The sequence below is a fragment of the Schistocerca gregaria genome, chromosome 1 (assembly GCF_023897955.1).
Source record: "Schistocerca gregaria isolate iqSchGreg1 chromosome 1, iqSchGreg1.2, whole genome shotgun sequence".
Taxonomy (NCBI): domain Eukaryota; kingdom Metazoa; phylum Arthropoda; class Insecta; order Orthoptera; family Acrididae; genus Schistocerca; species Schistocerca gregaria.
Genome location: NC_064920.1, coordinates 1,175,044,994 through 1,175,061,013, shown reverse-complemented (window position 1 = coordinate 1,175,061,013; position 16,020 = coordinate 1,175,044,994). Strand labels below are relative to the sequence as shown.

Below are 16,020 nucleotides of genomic sequence, written 5' to 3'. Positions count from 1 at the left end.
TTTCCAGTCAGGTTGGGGATTTTCTTTGCCTGGGGGCTGGGTGTTTGTGTAGTCCTCATAATTTCATCATCATTTGTGAAAGTGGTGAGGCTAGACTGTGTAAATATTGGAAATTTGTACAGGTGCTATTTCCCATGCAGTTGAGCACCCCGCAAACCAATCATCACCGTCATCATCATCATTGTCATCACTATTTGACCCCAATTGTAACTGACCATCTGTCTGGGTCTCTCTTCTTTTGTACATCAATGTCCTTAATTATTAAAAGCAGAGGTCATCAAACTGCAGCCTGCATGCTGCATATGGCCTAAATCAAGTATTCACGCCATTAGTCATTCTGACCATCTGTCGGGGGTCTCCCTTCTTTTGTACATCAATTTCCTTAATGATTTAAAGCAGAGGTCATCAAACTACAGCCTGCAGGCTGCATGTGGCCTAAATCAAGTATTCACACCACTTGCAGTTCTCACCTATGTTTTAAAATAGTACTAGCGACCTGCCCCAGCTTTGCACGAGTAGCCGCAAGTACCTTCGGCCAGGTGACTTGTCTGGCATAGCAGTAACTTTGTGTATGGACCACTGTGTAGAGTTAGGACTAAAGGTCAGGGAACAACATTAAGAAACTTAAACACTGTAAGCAGCTTTTGACAAATTCGGCCATGAACTAAGTGAAGTTGGCCCCTTAAGTCAGGGACACACGAGTAAGTAGTGCCTCACTGCATGTTTATAGAATGTGCAAGGGTAAATGTTTTTTTGTTTGTCTGCCAGTACTGACAACTAACGGGCATGTGCGACTCATCCCAGTCAGCTGCTATGGTATAAATTTTGACATGGACTCATGAATGCACATTACAGGATGAACAACTTCAAAGGTACTGTTTATTTGTAGTAAGAAACATTAAATTAACCAAGGTTCTTGTAAGAAGAAAAATGACAGTGAAAGCATTTACTTGTGAGAGTTGCCAGCAAAACATCCGTAGACGCACAGTGAAGGATATCATTATTCTGTGGCGGTATGCACCAGGGACAGATTGTTTATTCTTTGATTATGTATAATAGTTCTGATGTTATTGATTCAATGTTAATATGAGCTTTAAGTTGCAATAAAAAAATAAAATATTATAGCCTAATTATTTTGGGAGTCTTTCTGAATATTGTAATAAGTAGTATATGGCTAAAGTGGTGACCCCGTATAAAGAATTTCGTTGTAGACGAACAAATGCAGCCCAGTTCAATTTCGTCTATCAGGAGATCAGCGAGTCCCCACAGCACTCAGAGTGTTATGGATCGGAGCAACGTTTTGCTAAAGAACATTGAGGAATTACAGCACAACCTTGAAGAACAAGAAAACACTGTGTTGAATTTTTCTGCGCCATCAAGTAACAGCCTTTTGACAGAGAAAAATAGCAAGATGAAATTACGCCCACCGCAGTTCATACCTGATAAACCTGAACTGTGGCTTGCAGTGCTTGATCTGACTTTCCAGCATCATGGAATTGTAAACGAAGAGACAAAATTTATGATCGCCATTAGTGCACTTGACAATAAAACAGCAACAATCAGCACAGATGTAATACTTCAGCCGCCTGCCACGCAAAAGTATACGCGTTTTAAGCAGTTACTCATTGAGTGACTATGTCGGCCAGTGGAACAACATATCCATCAAGTATTGCACAGTGAAAAGAGAGGAGATAAGTCACCTTTGGAATTTTGGCGGTACCTGCGAAGTTTAGTCAATGACACCGAGTTGCCAGATATGACACTGCAACATGTATGGCGTGTGCAGTTACTAGAGGCAGTTAGAATGGCTGTGGCGCTCTCAGACGCATAAGATATCTCGTCATTGATCTCACTAGCTGACAAGGTCTACACCTCGTTAGATGCAGCGCATATGTCGACGGTGATGTTCGGACACAACAGTACAGACTCACAGGAAACGGCGACAATACAACAACGCCAACAGCCGGATGTTTCTCAACAACTGGATGAGCTACGAAAACAAGTTGAAGGATTGAAGTAGCAGATATCAACATTGCTTGGAGGCAAGACAGACACAAACAAGAAGAGGAAGGAAGAGGACATTGTGTCTAAGGAGCGTATCTGCTGATACCATCGACGATTTGGAAGCGAGGTGACATGCTGTGCATCACCCTGCAATCACCCAAATTGTGACAGTGGCCGGCGTTAGGCACCGCTGGTGGCGAGTTCAAGCACCAGCACCTCATACGAGGTGAGATTGAATAGGGGCAGCTACGGGTGAGTAACCTTTCTTCTTTACCTTCAATGTCCCATCGGCTGTTTGTTACAGATGTTAAGTCCAGCCGTGCTTATCTAGTCGACTCAGGTTGAGACGTTAGTGCATTGCCTGTTAGAAACTGTGATGTGAAGCTCCCTCCATCTGAGTCGAAACTCACAGCAGCAAACCAGACATCGATAGCGACTTACGGAAAATGTCAGATAGAGGTAGACCTCGAGTTCCATGAAATTTTACCATGGACTTTCATAATTGCCAATGTGCCAGACGCAATATTGAGTGCAGATTTCTTGTTTCATTATGCACTTGAATTATCTATTAGCTCAGTGAGTATTCGACGGAGGACACAGTGCATTAGAGGCACCCTAAGACGAAGCCCTATATCCACGTCTGATTGCAGACAAGTAGCAAACTGCGAATCCATGTCTGGTGGGCAGACAATAAAGCACAATACAGTACATCAATCAGTACTACACCCAGTCAACCAGTGTCTCAACGCCCATGCTAGTTAGCTCTGGATTGTTTTGCTGCAGCAAAGGTAGCGTTTGAAGAATTATGACACTCAGGGAATCGTCCGTAGATCCGACAGTCCGTGGTTATCGCCACTTCAGCTTGTAAAGGAGAACGATGGGACTCGGAGACCGTGCGGAGATTACAGGGCACTAAATACTCTTACCATCCCCGATCGTTATCCAATACCACATAGTAGGGATTTTACGCACACACTTGCAGGTATGACCATTTTTAGTGTCATTGATTGCAAAAAAGCGTATCACCAGATACCGGTCGCACTTGCTGATATACCGAAGACGGCTGTCACGACACCATTCGGTTCATTCGAATACCTCCGTATTCTGATCGAGTTAAAAAATGTGGCACAAACTTGGCAGCGTTTCATTGAAGAAGTCCTCAAATGTTTACCATATTGCTTCGCATACATCGACGACATCTTGGTTTTCTCGTTGTCTGAGGAATTGCACAAACTACATCTAAGGACTGTTTACCAACGTATTGAGGCATATGGCATTTCGGTCAGTGAATCAAAGTGTTTACTTTGACAGTGTCAGATGCCATTCTTGGGCTACTCAGTGACAGCAGCCGGTATCAACCCACTGCAAGACAAACTCTACCTTATCGAAGAGATGACTTGCCCCATTGACTATCTCCAATTACACAGGTTTCTTGGAATAGTTAACTTCTACAGACAACATCTGCCTAATGCGGCAGCCATTCAAGCACCTTTGATGTCACCACTAGTCAGCAAGGATGCAGTAGGCAAACAACCTTTACAGTGGACATCAGAGATGCGGATGGCATTCGACAAGATCAAAACCTGTCTACATCAGGCAATAATGTTGGCACATCTGGTTCCTCAAGCTCGACTGGCAATTGCTGCAGTTGTGAGCCAGCAGGCAATAGGTGCAGCTCTATACCAGAAGGTGAGAAAACATTGGCAGCCTCTAGGTTTCTTCTCCCGCAAGCTTACATCGTCCCAAGTAAAATGGATTAACTATTATAGGGAGGTACTGGCAATTTATGAAGCCATCAGACATTTCTGACCACAAGTAGAAGGCAAACCATTCACTGTTTTTACAGACCACAAGCCAGTTACTTTTACCTTCAGTGACAATAAGTATCGTTGCTCACCACGGCAATTTAGACAACTCAAGTTTACCACCCAGGTTACGATAGACCTGCAGCACGTAAAAGGAGCTGAGAATGTCGTGGCAGACTTCCTGTCTAGGTTGGAAACAATCTCTCACACTATTGACTACAAGGAGTTAGCTGCAGCACATGACACAGACCAGCAACTTGCTAAATTCTCTCATGATAGTACGTCCGGGTTACGCTTATAACAAATACAACCTACGGTTGAACACTTCCGAGTTTGGTGTGACGTATCGCAAGGAAAACCCAGACCATTCGTACCTGAGAGACTGTGATGACAACTATTTGATATCATCCATGGACTGGCTCATCCGGGAATAAATGCCAGTGTCAAACTAATGACAGACAGATTCGTGTGGCCTGGTATAAATAGAGACTGCCGTAATTGGGCAAAAATGTGCCTGGACTGTCAGAGGGCCAAGGTGGGATGACACATGCACAAAGCGGCAGGAAACTTCCCACTTACCACGCAATGTTTCACATATGGGCACCTGGACATTGTGGGACCGCTTTTGGCATCTGAAGGATACTGAAATCTCCACAATGCGGTGGACTGCTTCACCAGATGGGCAGAGGCGATTCCGTTATCGGATATTTCAGCAGAAACGGTGGCACGCGTTTCGGCTGCCCTTTACATGTCACCACAGACCAGGGGCGTCAGTTTGAATCGACGTTGTTCCCGGAATTGGCCAACCTCTGTGAGTTCCAACATCATTGCACAACAGCGTACCAACCAGCAAGCAATGGGATGGTGGAATGCTGGCATAGAACATTAAGAGCTGCATTAATGTGCTGTGCACGGTCTTGGTCATCAGCATTACCACAAGTTTTGTTGGGCCTACGCACAGCATTGAAAACGGATTTAGGGGCATCCACCACACAACTTGTTTATGGTGAACCCTTACGACTGCCTGCAGAATTCTTCACCGACAGACGAAATTGCCGTTTACATTGCAAATAGTACGCAAGCATATGGCCAGACTTCGCCCATCTCCAGTCTCGAGACATGGAGCGGTAAATACGTTCGTGCACAAAGATCTACGCTCATATACACATGTGATGCTATGGACGGACACTGTCAAGTCACCACTTCAGCCTCCATATTCTGAACCTTACAGAGTGCTCCCACATGATGAACATACCATGCAGATAGATATAAATGGAAAGAGTCAAGTGGTATCATTGGAACAGCTCAAACCTGCGCATATGTTACCGACTGAAGAGGACACAGAGGTCAGGCACCAAGCGCCACCTTCCACACCACTGGACCAGGATGACACCACCTCACCACCACAAGAGGAAGCGGTACCGTCACTACCAGCAACAGAAGCTGAAGAAGTTCAACCAATGCCTTCAGTACACACAAGAGCTGGGTGTCAGGTGAAATATAAATACCCCTACATTCCCCGAGCTCCACTCTATCGCAGGGGGGCTGTGTAGGAGTCGCCAGCAGAACATCCGTAGATGCACAGTGAAGGATAGCATTATTCTGTGGTGGCGCGCATAAGGGACAGATTGTTTATTCTTTGATTATATATAATAGTTCTGTTGTTATTGATTCAATGTTAATATGAGCTTTTCGTTGCAATAAAAAAATAAAATATTATAGCCTAACTACTTCGTGAGTCTTTCTGAAGATTATAAAAAGTAGTACGTGGCTAAATACTAAACATTGGTCATTGTGCCTCAAACTACGTAATGCATTTATGAATTAATAATTTGCTCACACACATAACAAATCACTTTGCCAGGCAATTACGGTGGTACAAAAGGGGGGGGGGGGGGGTGGAGGAGGGGTTGCTGAGGATGTGTAGTTGGACGCCCTCCTCTAACATTACCTTTCTTTAATAGAAATAGCCGATACCAGGAATCTTTTGAATCTTGTATAGGTGAACATTATCTCAGCAGTTTCACTAAAAAAAATTCATATGATTTTGTATACTATGTACTATATTTCAGGCTAAAATATATAAAAAGAAATTAGTTTATTACAATTGATATATACTAACTCTGTATGTACAGTTAAAATTACTTTTCTTTTGGAAACATTTGAAATTACAAAATAACTAGCTCACTTAAAATTCCTATTATTAATTTATGCAATCTAACACTAATTATTAAATTTATTTCTGGACTCATTTATAAAATAATGATATAACTTAGTCAAGGTTCTTCTTTTGCCAAGAAAGTTGGTAAACTCTTTGGAATATAGTTAGTACCGTAGAATGAGTGAGGAGTAGTGGTCATGCCTCTAATCGAATAGGTCATGTTTCTATGTTTGGCAACAACAATGTGAATTTGTGTTCTACAGTGGAGATTGTAAATCAGTGTGATATAGAAGAATGGGATAAAATTAATAAATAAGTCATAGAAACAGAAATTACTTCATCAGTTATCCTACCAACTGGAACACACAAAGTTAAAAAATTTCAGCCTGAAGAATCTACCCCTACACAAGACAAACTGCAGTCAAGAACGAAAAAATGAATATAAGGAACAAAATTATTTGTACATCTTACCCCTCTCGAAGCATCTGAAACAAAGCGATTAGCCTTTTTGAAGAAACTTAAAAATTTACTAGTAACACGTGGGATGGTAAGATTACAATTGTGGGTATCATCTGAGATTTGTCTGTTTCAGATGAAGAAAGGACAGTGATTAGTGTCATTTGCAGTTTATATATAAATTAAGATGTATCATATGAAGAAAGAAGACCTGAGAGCTGCCCAACAAAGTCGTATCATCAGTGATGAGATACTGTCAACAATGATAGACCAGATCAATTGAAAGAGGACATTATAACTATGATGAAGGACATGAAAAAAGAACAGATAAGTACAGACTATTTGTGAAATTAACTTTTTTTTCTTAAACTCGTGTGATTGCTAGGCAAATGAATAGAGACGAGGGTAGTAGTGAAGTAGAACTGATAGCTGTAGGACTCAGCCAGATTAGATTAGATTAGATTAGAGGCAGTTTTCATTCCATAGACCCAAAAAATGAGATGAATATCATGGTTGTGGAATATGTCAAAAGTATAACATAAAAACATAAAACATTTGAATATAATACTTACTACCCTGATCATTTGACAGGAGATAGTCAAAATATGTTTATAAAAGGCGGTAAACTGGAACAGCTAATATTTACAGAACGAAACACTATTAAAAAATTTATCATACACATAATACCTAATCTTGACTGTTGTGACCAATTGTTGTCAAAACTAAAATATAACACATATTTTTACTGACAGTCTCTTAAGATATTCATCTATGGAGCAGACGGAGTTGCCTATCAGAAAGTCTTCCAAACTCTGCTTAAGCCGTGATTTATCTGAAACCAAGTTTTTAATGGTTGCTGGCAATTTATTGAAAATGTGTGTTCCTGAATATTGGGCGCCTTTTTGGACCAAGGTAAGTGATTTCAGGTCTTTATGTACATAGTTCTTATTCCTAGTATTGATAGTATGTATTGAGCTATTGGATGGAAACAGAGATGTATTACCTGCAACAATTTTCTTTAAGGAATAAATATACTGAGAAGCAGTGGTTAGAATACAAAAGTTCCTTGAACAGGATTCTACAAGATGTTCTTGAATTTACACCACAAATGATTCTTATCACATGTTTTTGCAGCCTAAAATCTTTTGCTTGGTTTGATGAGTTGCCCAAGAATATGATCACGAATGACATAATAGAATGAAAGTAAGCAAAGTATGCAGTTTTTTTTAACATTTATATCTCTTACATCTGACATTCGCATGACAAATACAGACTTGTTTAGGTGCTTAAGCAATTCTGTGGTATGTGCTTCCCAACTGAATTTATTATTGAGTTGTAATCCCAGAAATTTAACACTGTCAACCTCTTTGATCTACATGTCTTCATATGTTATACTCACGCTGGAAGGAAATCTCTTACAGGTTCCAAACTGCATATAGTGGATCTTCTCAAAGTTAAATGATAGTGAATTAGCTTTAAACCACTTATTAATGTCAGTGAAAATTTGATTAGCAACTTTTTCTAAATCTGACTTGACTTGCTACTTATTTCAATGTTTGTATAATCTGCAAACGAAACAAACTTAGCATCTGTCAATGTAACAGATGAGAGGTCATTAATGTATACAAGAAAAAGCATTGGAGCTAAGATGGAACCTTGAGGAACACCACATGTAATTAATTCCCAGTCAGGTGAAGATTGGCTGCGTACTGCACGCGTGTTTCACGACGACGTCCTTTATTTCCTGTTAGATGGATAAGACTCTATTTTGCAGCATTTCTGGTGTCACCATAATATTCTAATTTACTTAAGAGAATGCTGTTCTTCACACAGTCAAAGGCTTTTGACAAGTCACAGAAAATGCCAGTACCTCTAATTTATTATCTAATTAATTAAGTACATTCTCACTGTAAGTGTAAATAGCTTTCTCTATATCAGAACCCACCAGTGATCCAAACTGTGACTTGGACAATAAATTATTTGCAGTGAGATACTTAAGTAGATGTTTGAACACAATCTTTTCAAATATTTTTGAGAAGCCGGAAAAAGTGAAATTGGTTGATAGTTTGATGGTATCCCTTTATCCCTCTTCATAAAGAAGCTAACTTCAGCATATTTTCGCCAGTCTGGAAATGTTCTGCTGATAAGAGATTGATTACACAATTAACTTAAGATAGAACTTAACTTGCATGAGCACTCTTTGATTAACTTTGTTGATATGTTATCATACTCACTGGAATACTTGGATTTTAAGGATTTTATGATGGATGCTACTTCTTTTGGAAACGAGATTGTCATTTTCATTTTACTGACATTATTTTTGAAGACTGGTCTCAGATACTCCATTGCACTGTTCACTGAACCTGATAACCCCAAGCTGTCAGTAACAGAAATGAAGGAATTGTTTAAGAGGTTTGCAACACTACATGTACTTATTACCAAAGTCTCATTTATTTTTAGAGCTATCTGTTCCTCTTCCTTTTGGCCCCACCTATCTCTGTCTTCACAATATCCCATACAGTTTTTATTTTGTTACCTGATGTAATTATCTTTTTCTCATAATAAAGCTGCTTTGATTTCTGGATTACTGGCTCAAATATTTTGCAGTATTTTTTGTAATAAATTACAATTCTAACATCAGAGCTGTTCCTAGATAGTACATACGTCCTAGGACATGTTTGCACCAAGTGAAAGCATAGTTAGCAAAGTAACAATAAAAACTGGTATTCTGCAGTTGATTTTGGAGGAAATGAAGACAGAACAGTCTGAAAATAATAGTAAAATGGACAGGGTACAATACCAACTAGACCAACTTAGTAATCAGGTCTCTGAGCTAAAAAATGGGTTGTCAGAGGGACTCAAAAGTGTGAATGAAAAAGTTGATGTCTTACAAAGTAAGAGTATTGTTTTGGAAAATGAGTTGATTGCTGAGTCTGCAAATCAGAAGAAGAATGTTAATAATGTCAGAATTCAACAGAAGGTCGTAGTGGAAAAAATGGAACAAAGTTTTAGTAGTTTAGATCAAAAAATTTTAAATGTTAAAAACAGTATGCAAACTAATGTAAATGTTTTAGATCAAAAAATTTCAGCAGTTCAGGAAAATTGTATCCACAAAAATCTGTATTTGAACAATGGTACTGCATGGTCCAACATTCCTATCAAAAGTTTTCCATCAGGTAATTTACATCCAATGGATTTTCTACACCACTGTAGAGATAGTTTTGTGTTGGGCATGAGTGAAAATCAAAAAATTAAATTTGTTAAAAGATGGTTTAAAGGCGAAGCTCTGTCTTGAGTAAATCTAAATTTAAGTAAGTAGGAAACACATTAAAGTTTTGAAAAAAGTTTTTTAAATAAATTTTGGTCAGAAGCTGAACAGGGGAGAATTAAAAGTGAATTTTTGAATGGTCCTAATTACAGGAATAGTGACGGTACTCTGAAAGAGTTTTGTAGCAATCAACTTAAGAAATTAACACACCTTGACAAACCCTTTGACAAAATGACAATGATTGATGCACTCAAAAGGAGATTACCAGAAAGATTGCAGTGGGATTTAGTACACAGACATGATGATTGCCCTGAACAATTTTTACAATATGTTGACAGGCTGGATAGAGCAGTAGAGAGAAGTATGTGCCATAATAATTGAAATGATAGAGATCATAATGGTAATAACTACAGAAACAGAGATAATGGTAGTTTCTATCACAGCCAAAATGGTAATAGACAGAAATTTTAAACATCAACAGAGCAGGAATAATGGGGATAACCATGGGCAATTTAATAGGAGAAACAATCTAGAGGTAACTATTCAGGAAACAGCAGTCTGCCTCAATGAAGGTCCAGGGTTTTGGGGCAAGGAAACACAAGTACAGGACCCACAATTATTGTAATAAGACAACAATAACTGTCTTAATAATGTGACACAGGTATCTGAAATTGAACAGAAGGAAAATCATATTTGTCATTTATGTTTTGATCAAAAGTTTGGGGATACTATGTTTAATTATAGTGATGTAGTATGTGATAATGATTTCTTCTCTTGGTCAGAAAACAGTGTTATTGGGAACGTCAAATGAAGTAGGCAATAAGTTGGTAAAACTCTTAGATATTCACATTGACTCTAAACTCTAATAGGAGGAACATGTCAATCATGTATGTGAAAAAATATCTCGGGTGGCGTACCTTATCTTGAAACTTAGGGTGGTAGTGAGCTTAGAGTACCCTAGGGTGACATACTTTGGGCTATTCCAGTTACATATTTCATATGGTCTGATTATATGGGGGCACTCCCCTGTTATCAAGAACATCTTGAAATTACAAAAAAAATTCTTACACATAATATGTAACAGAGGTCATAGGGAGCACTGTCGTCCTCTTTTTTTCCAGGCTCAGAATACTCACAATTATAAATTTATACATGTATGTGTCTGTACTCTACATTAAAATAATATTTCAGAATTTATTGCCAGAGGGGAAATACATGGACACAACACCAGGGCTAAGGGCAATTTGGAGATACCGTGCCACAGATTAGCAAGAACAAGAAATTCCCACAAAGTTAACTCGCTCAAACTGTTCGATAAACTGCCAATTCATGTTCAGTATGTGGATATATTTTTTTTTTAAATTAACTAGTACTGCTGGCTTCCAGATCATCCATTCTATGACATTAAAGAATTCTTTGAGATTCCTGAGGAGGATATTAGCATTTAAAAGTTGTCTGTAGTTAAACATATTATTGTGTGCTGTGGTTAATCATGTGTAATTACATGTGTATACAATAAACAGTACAATAGTATACCATATTACATCATAGTATAGCTTACTACATTAACTTTTAGAAGCTATCCTGGTGTAATTTGGTACACTGACATGCTTGAAATGTATTCTATAATGTACTGACACTTGTTTATTTTATTATTCTGTATGTATTAGTACATCCTGTATGATGAATCCAATATCTTTCTAAAATGATCTATGGTGAATAAAATTCTTGATTCTTGATGTAATTTTTTAAGTTTTGTCTTATCTATTTATGGAGTTTGAAGCTATATGTAGATTTATAAGATTATGTAATTGTGGTTTGTTTGTCATGAATGTAGTATGTAAGACCATGTAATTTTTAAAGTTTTGTCTTGTCTATTTTGACTGAGTTAAATCTATGATAAACTATATAATTGTGTTCTGTAACAGATTTGTGCTTTAAAATTTGATACATTTACACCATGAGACTAAATGAGCAGATTCTTTTACAATTTTGAAATGGGACAATAAAAATTAGGACCAGTATCTTAGCACAGCTGTGTGTAATACATTATTAGTCCATTTTTTATTGTGTTTAACCCTGTTTATTAACGTTTCATATGTGAATACTTTTTAATTTCCCCTGACATAAATCCCATATAACTGATTTTGAAAAATGAATAGGGAGAGCATATTTTGTGTGATGTGAAGGTACTGAACAGCATGTTTAGTACCCAAAACAATTTTACAGGATTTGATGTGTAATACTAGACAGGAAGTTACTTATGGATTGGAACATGTGATGAGAACTCTAAGGAAGAAACTGAAAGATGTTGGTGGATCTACTCCCCACACTGCTGTATGGCTGTACCCTGTTGGACCAGTCTACTTACAAGACATCATAGATGCTAGGTAATGTATTCGAGCATCTGTCAACTATATCAATGTTGTGTCTGAGATTTGTAAATTGTTAGCCAATACTGCTGAAGACAGTATTATTTCACACAAATGTATGTTTTTCCAAGTAAGTATATTGACTTTCAAATACAATATGTAACTTTAAATCATTATATAAAGACAGTGTAGAAAATATTTACTAACTAATTAATGAAAAATCTCATATAAAGACCTGGGTTGTGAGTTACTAAATCCACTTTCCCTTCTTCCCTTTCTTTCCCCTCTCTCCTCCCTGATGAAGGAACATTTATTCCGAAAGCTAGGAACTTAAATTTTCGGTTGTTTTTCGTGTTTCTATCAGCTGTACTGAGCTGATGTAAGTACTGGCCAGCCCCTCTATCACTTTGTTAAAACATTTACTAATATAGGCAATATAACAATGATGTAAATAAAATAGAAAGATACTTCCACATGGGAAAAATATATTAAAAACAAAGATTCCAAGACTTACCAAGCGGGAAAGCACCGGTAGACAGGCACAATAAAATAACACACAAACACAGACACAAAACTACGAGCTTTCGCAACTGGCGGTTGCTTCATCAGGAAAGAGGGAAGGGGAAGGAAAGATGAAAGGATGTGGGTTTTAAGGGAGAGGGTAAGGAGCCATTCCAATCCCTGGAGCGGAAAGACTTACCTTAGGGGAAAAAAAGGATAGGTATATACTCGCACACACACACACACACACACACACACACACACACACACACACACACACACACACACACACATCCATCCATACATATACAGGCACAAGCAGACATCAATCCTGTAACAGACATGATGTCTGCTTGTGTCTGTGTATGGATGGATATGTGTGTGTGTGTGTGTGTGTGTGTGTGTGTGTGTGTGTGTGTGTGTGTGTGTGTGTGTGTGTGTGCGAGTATATACCTATCCTTTTTTCCCCCTAAGGTAAGTCTTTCCACTCCCGGGATTGGAATGGCTCCTTACCCTCTCCCTTAAAACCCACATCCTTTCATCTTTCCTTCCCCTTCCCTCTTTCCTGACGAAGCAACCGCCAGTTGCGAAAGCTCGTAATTTTGTGTGTGTGTTTGTGTGTTATTTTATTGTGCCTGTCTACCGGCGCTTTACCGCTTGGTAAGTCTTGGAATCTCTGTTTTTAATAGACAATATAACAAGATGTATACATGTCTACTTTCATACACTGATTTTAGTCCTCAGGCTGCTGGATTGTCGTCGTCATTCAGAGTTAACTATGACTCTGTTTATCTGTATTTATCCCAAGTACTGCAATATTTCATCTAATTGGAACCTGAATTGTAAGCAGATTCATGCTTAACTCTGTTTTGGGTACCCCTGGTCATTACTACTGTGTGTTCGTGTACTCAAGGAGAGTGTACAACCATTGATTGCAACTAGATGCTTCTTACAATTACTCTTTGCAAATAATTGATCTTATGATTATGAACTTTATTCATTTTGTTATGTCAAAACATTTTTTGTTGGTTTGGGCAAGGTGTGGTTTGGATTCATGGGTCAGTCCCCACATTGTAAAGTTAGTCACTAATATTTTTCCATTACTTTGTCCTTTAATGAGCCAACATATCCTTAAAACCTATGGTTTATGTGGCTGTTAGATTTTGTACTATATTCCTACTCTGGTCTCTCTTGAATTTTTCGAGCCGCTCACTCTTCGTACACTTAGGCTCTGAAAATTTTCTCTTCTCTTTTGAAGATTTTGAATGAGTGATTTCATGGATGTAAACTTACAATTTGTAATTCTAGTAATTTAGTTTGTCTCTGTAACTGTTTCAGTAGTTCAGTGTTGCAATGTTGTAATTTTGGCATTGTATCAATTCTCTTGTAATAGTATGTTCCATAGATCACAAAATCTGAATGTCATATCCTGATATATGTATAGATTATCACTTGTATAGTAGATATTTTTCTTGTGTTTTCTGTAATATGTTATGTATCAGATACGTCTATACATCTGTATTCTAACTTTTGAAACCATTTTGTACGCCACTTGGCAAACCTTATAGTGCATCACAAAATATTGTAAACACAGTGTTTCGAAATTTTGTGAGGGGGGATGTTGTAATGGGGACACCCTCCTTTGACATTACCTTTCTTTAATAGAAATAGCTGATACCAGGAATATTTTTGAATCTTGTATAGGTGAACATTATCTCAGCTGTTTCACTAAAAAAATTCATATGATTTTGTATACTATGTATTATATTTCAGGCTAAAATATATAAAGAGAAATTAGTTTATTACAGTCAATATGTATTAACTCTGTATGTACAGTTAAAATTACATTTCTTTTCAAAACATTTGGAATTATTAAATATGTAGCAGACTTTCAATTCTTATTATTAATTTACACAAGCCAACACTAATTATTAAATTTATTTCTGGACGCATTTATAAAATAATGATATACCTTGATGAAGATTCTTCTTTTGTCAAGAAAGTTTGAAAACTCTTTGGAACATAGTTAGTACTGCAGAATGAGTTAGGAGTAGTGGGCAAGCCTCTGATGGAATCACTCATGTTTTCATGTTTGGCAATAACAATGTGAATTTGTGTTCTAAATTGGAGACTGTAAACTCAGTGTTATACAGAATAACGAGATAATTTTTTTTTTAAAAAGTCATAGAAACAGAAATTACTTCATCAGTTATCATATCAACTGGCACCCACACAGTTAAAAAAATTAAGCCTGAAGAATCTACCCACAGATGTGACAAACTGCAGCCAACAAGGAAACGAAGATAAGGAACAAAATTATTTGTACATCTTACTCCATACAAAGCGTTTGAAACAAAGCAATTAATTTTTTTTTAAAGACTGAAAAATTTACTGGTGATGTGTGGGAGGAGAAGATTACAGGTGGCAGTAGTCTGAAAAGCAGAGGACAGTCAACACAAAGTGTTCAGAACGGTACCTACTTTTAACAGTAAATACTTAATGGTTGTGGCCAATTTATCATCTCCCTGTCTACTGTCCTTATTAACATACATTAGCAATTAATAATAAGATTAGTATATATGTAGACTGTGGTGCCCCCTTACAATATCAGCACTAGCTTCTGAGCAAAGTTTGGTGACCACTGGTATTATGTACACATGAGAACATGGCAATAGACCATGGAAATGGTCATGTCCCATTAATGATAATCATACAGCTGTAAGTGGTGTTCATTTTACAAGGATTATGGGTGTACTAATGGAATTCATAGCACTGAATGGGTTATCCCAATGTTTAAATAGGCATGAAAAGAAATCAGATGCATCATGATGTTAATTTAACCCAAAACCTGATTATATACAACTTTTTTACACCACTGGCCATCAAAACTGTAACATCATGAAGGGGCAACAAATAACAAAATTTTACTTGTGCATACACAGTACAGTAGCAAGAATACATTATTAAATTTCCAAGGTAGACGCAAACAGGATACAAAATTTAGTACTCGGGTTGCTAAATCTGGCAGCAACAACAACTCTAACCCAGTTGGGCATTAAGTCAAATTGAGTTTGGATGTCATATACAGGTATTCATTCCACCCTGTTGCAACTTTATGCTAGTGTTTATCAACTGTAGAAGCTGGCAGTTGGTGGCATGCCAATCTCTCTGAAGCCCATGATCATATGTTTACATTGGGTGAGAGATCTTGAGAATGTGCTGGTCAAGGCAATAGTGAAACACCTTCTATATCAAGGTAAATCAAGACAATTTCAGCAACATACATTCTTGCTTTATTTAGTTGAAAGATAATGTCACAGACCTTGGCAGCTCCAGCCACCAGCTTTAATATGAATGAAATGTAACAGCAGTGTAAACCAAAGGTGATCATGTTGTGTACCCAATCCCCTGTCATCCATGGCTGCTGGTCCAATATGATGATAATGAATGAAA

At 37.8% G+C, this 16,020-nt stretch overlaps 1 protein-coding gene across 1 annotated transcript in view; it reads right to left on the bottom strand.

Moving 5' to 3' along the window:
- Positions 1-16,020, bottom strand: part of LOC126284419 (serine/threonine-protein phosphatase 6 regulatory ankyrin repeat subunit C-like) — a 591,030-nt gene that overhangs the window by 109,066 nt on the left and 465,944 nt on the right. The window lies entirely within an intron of this gene.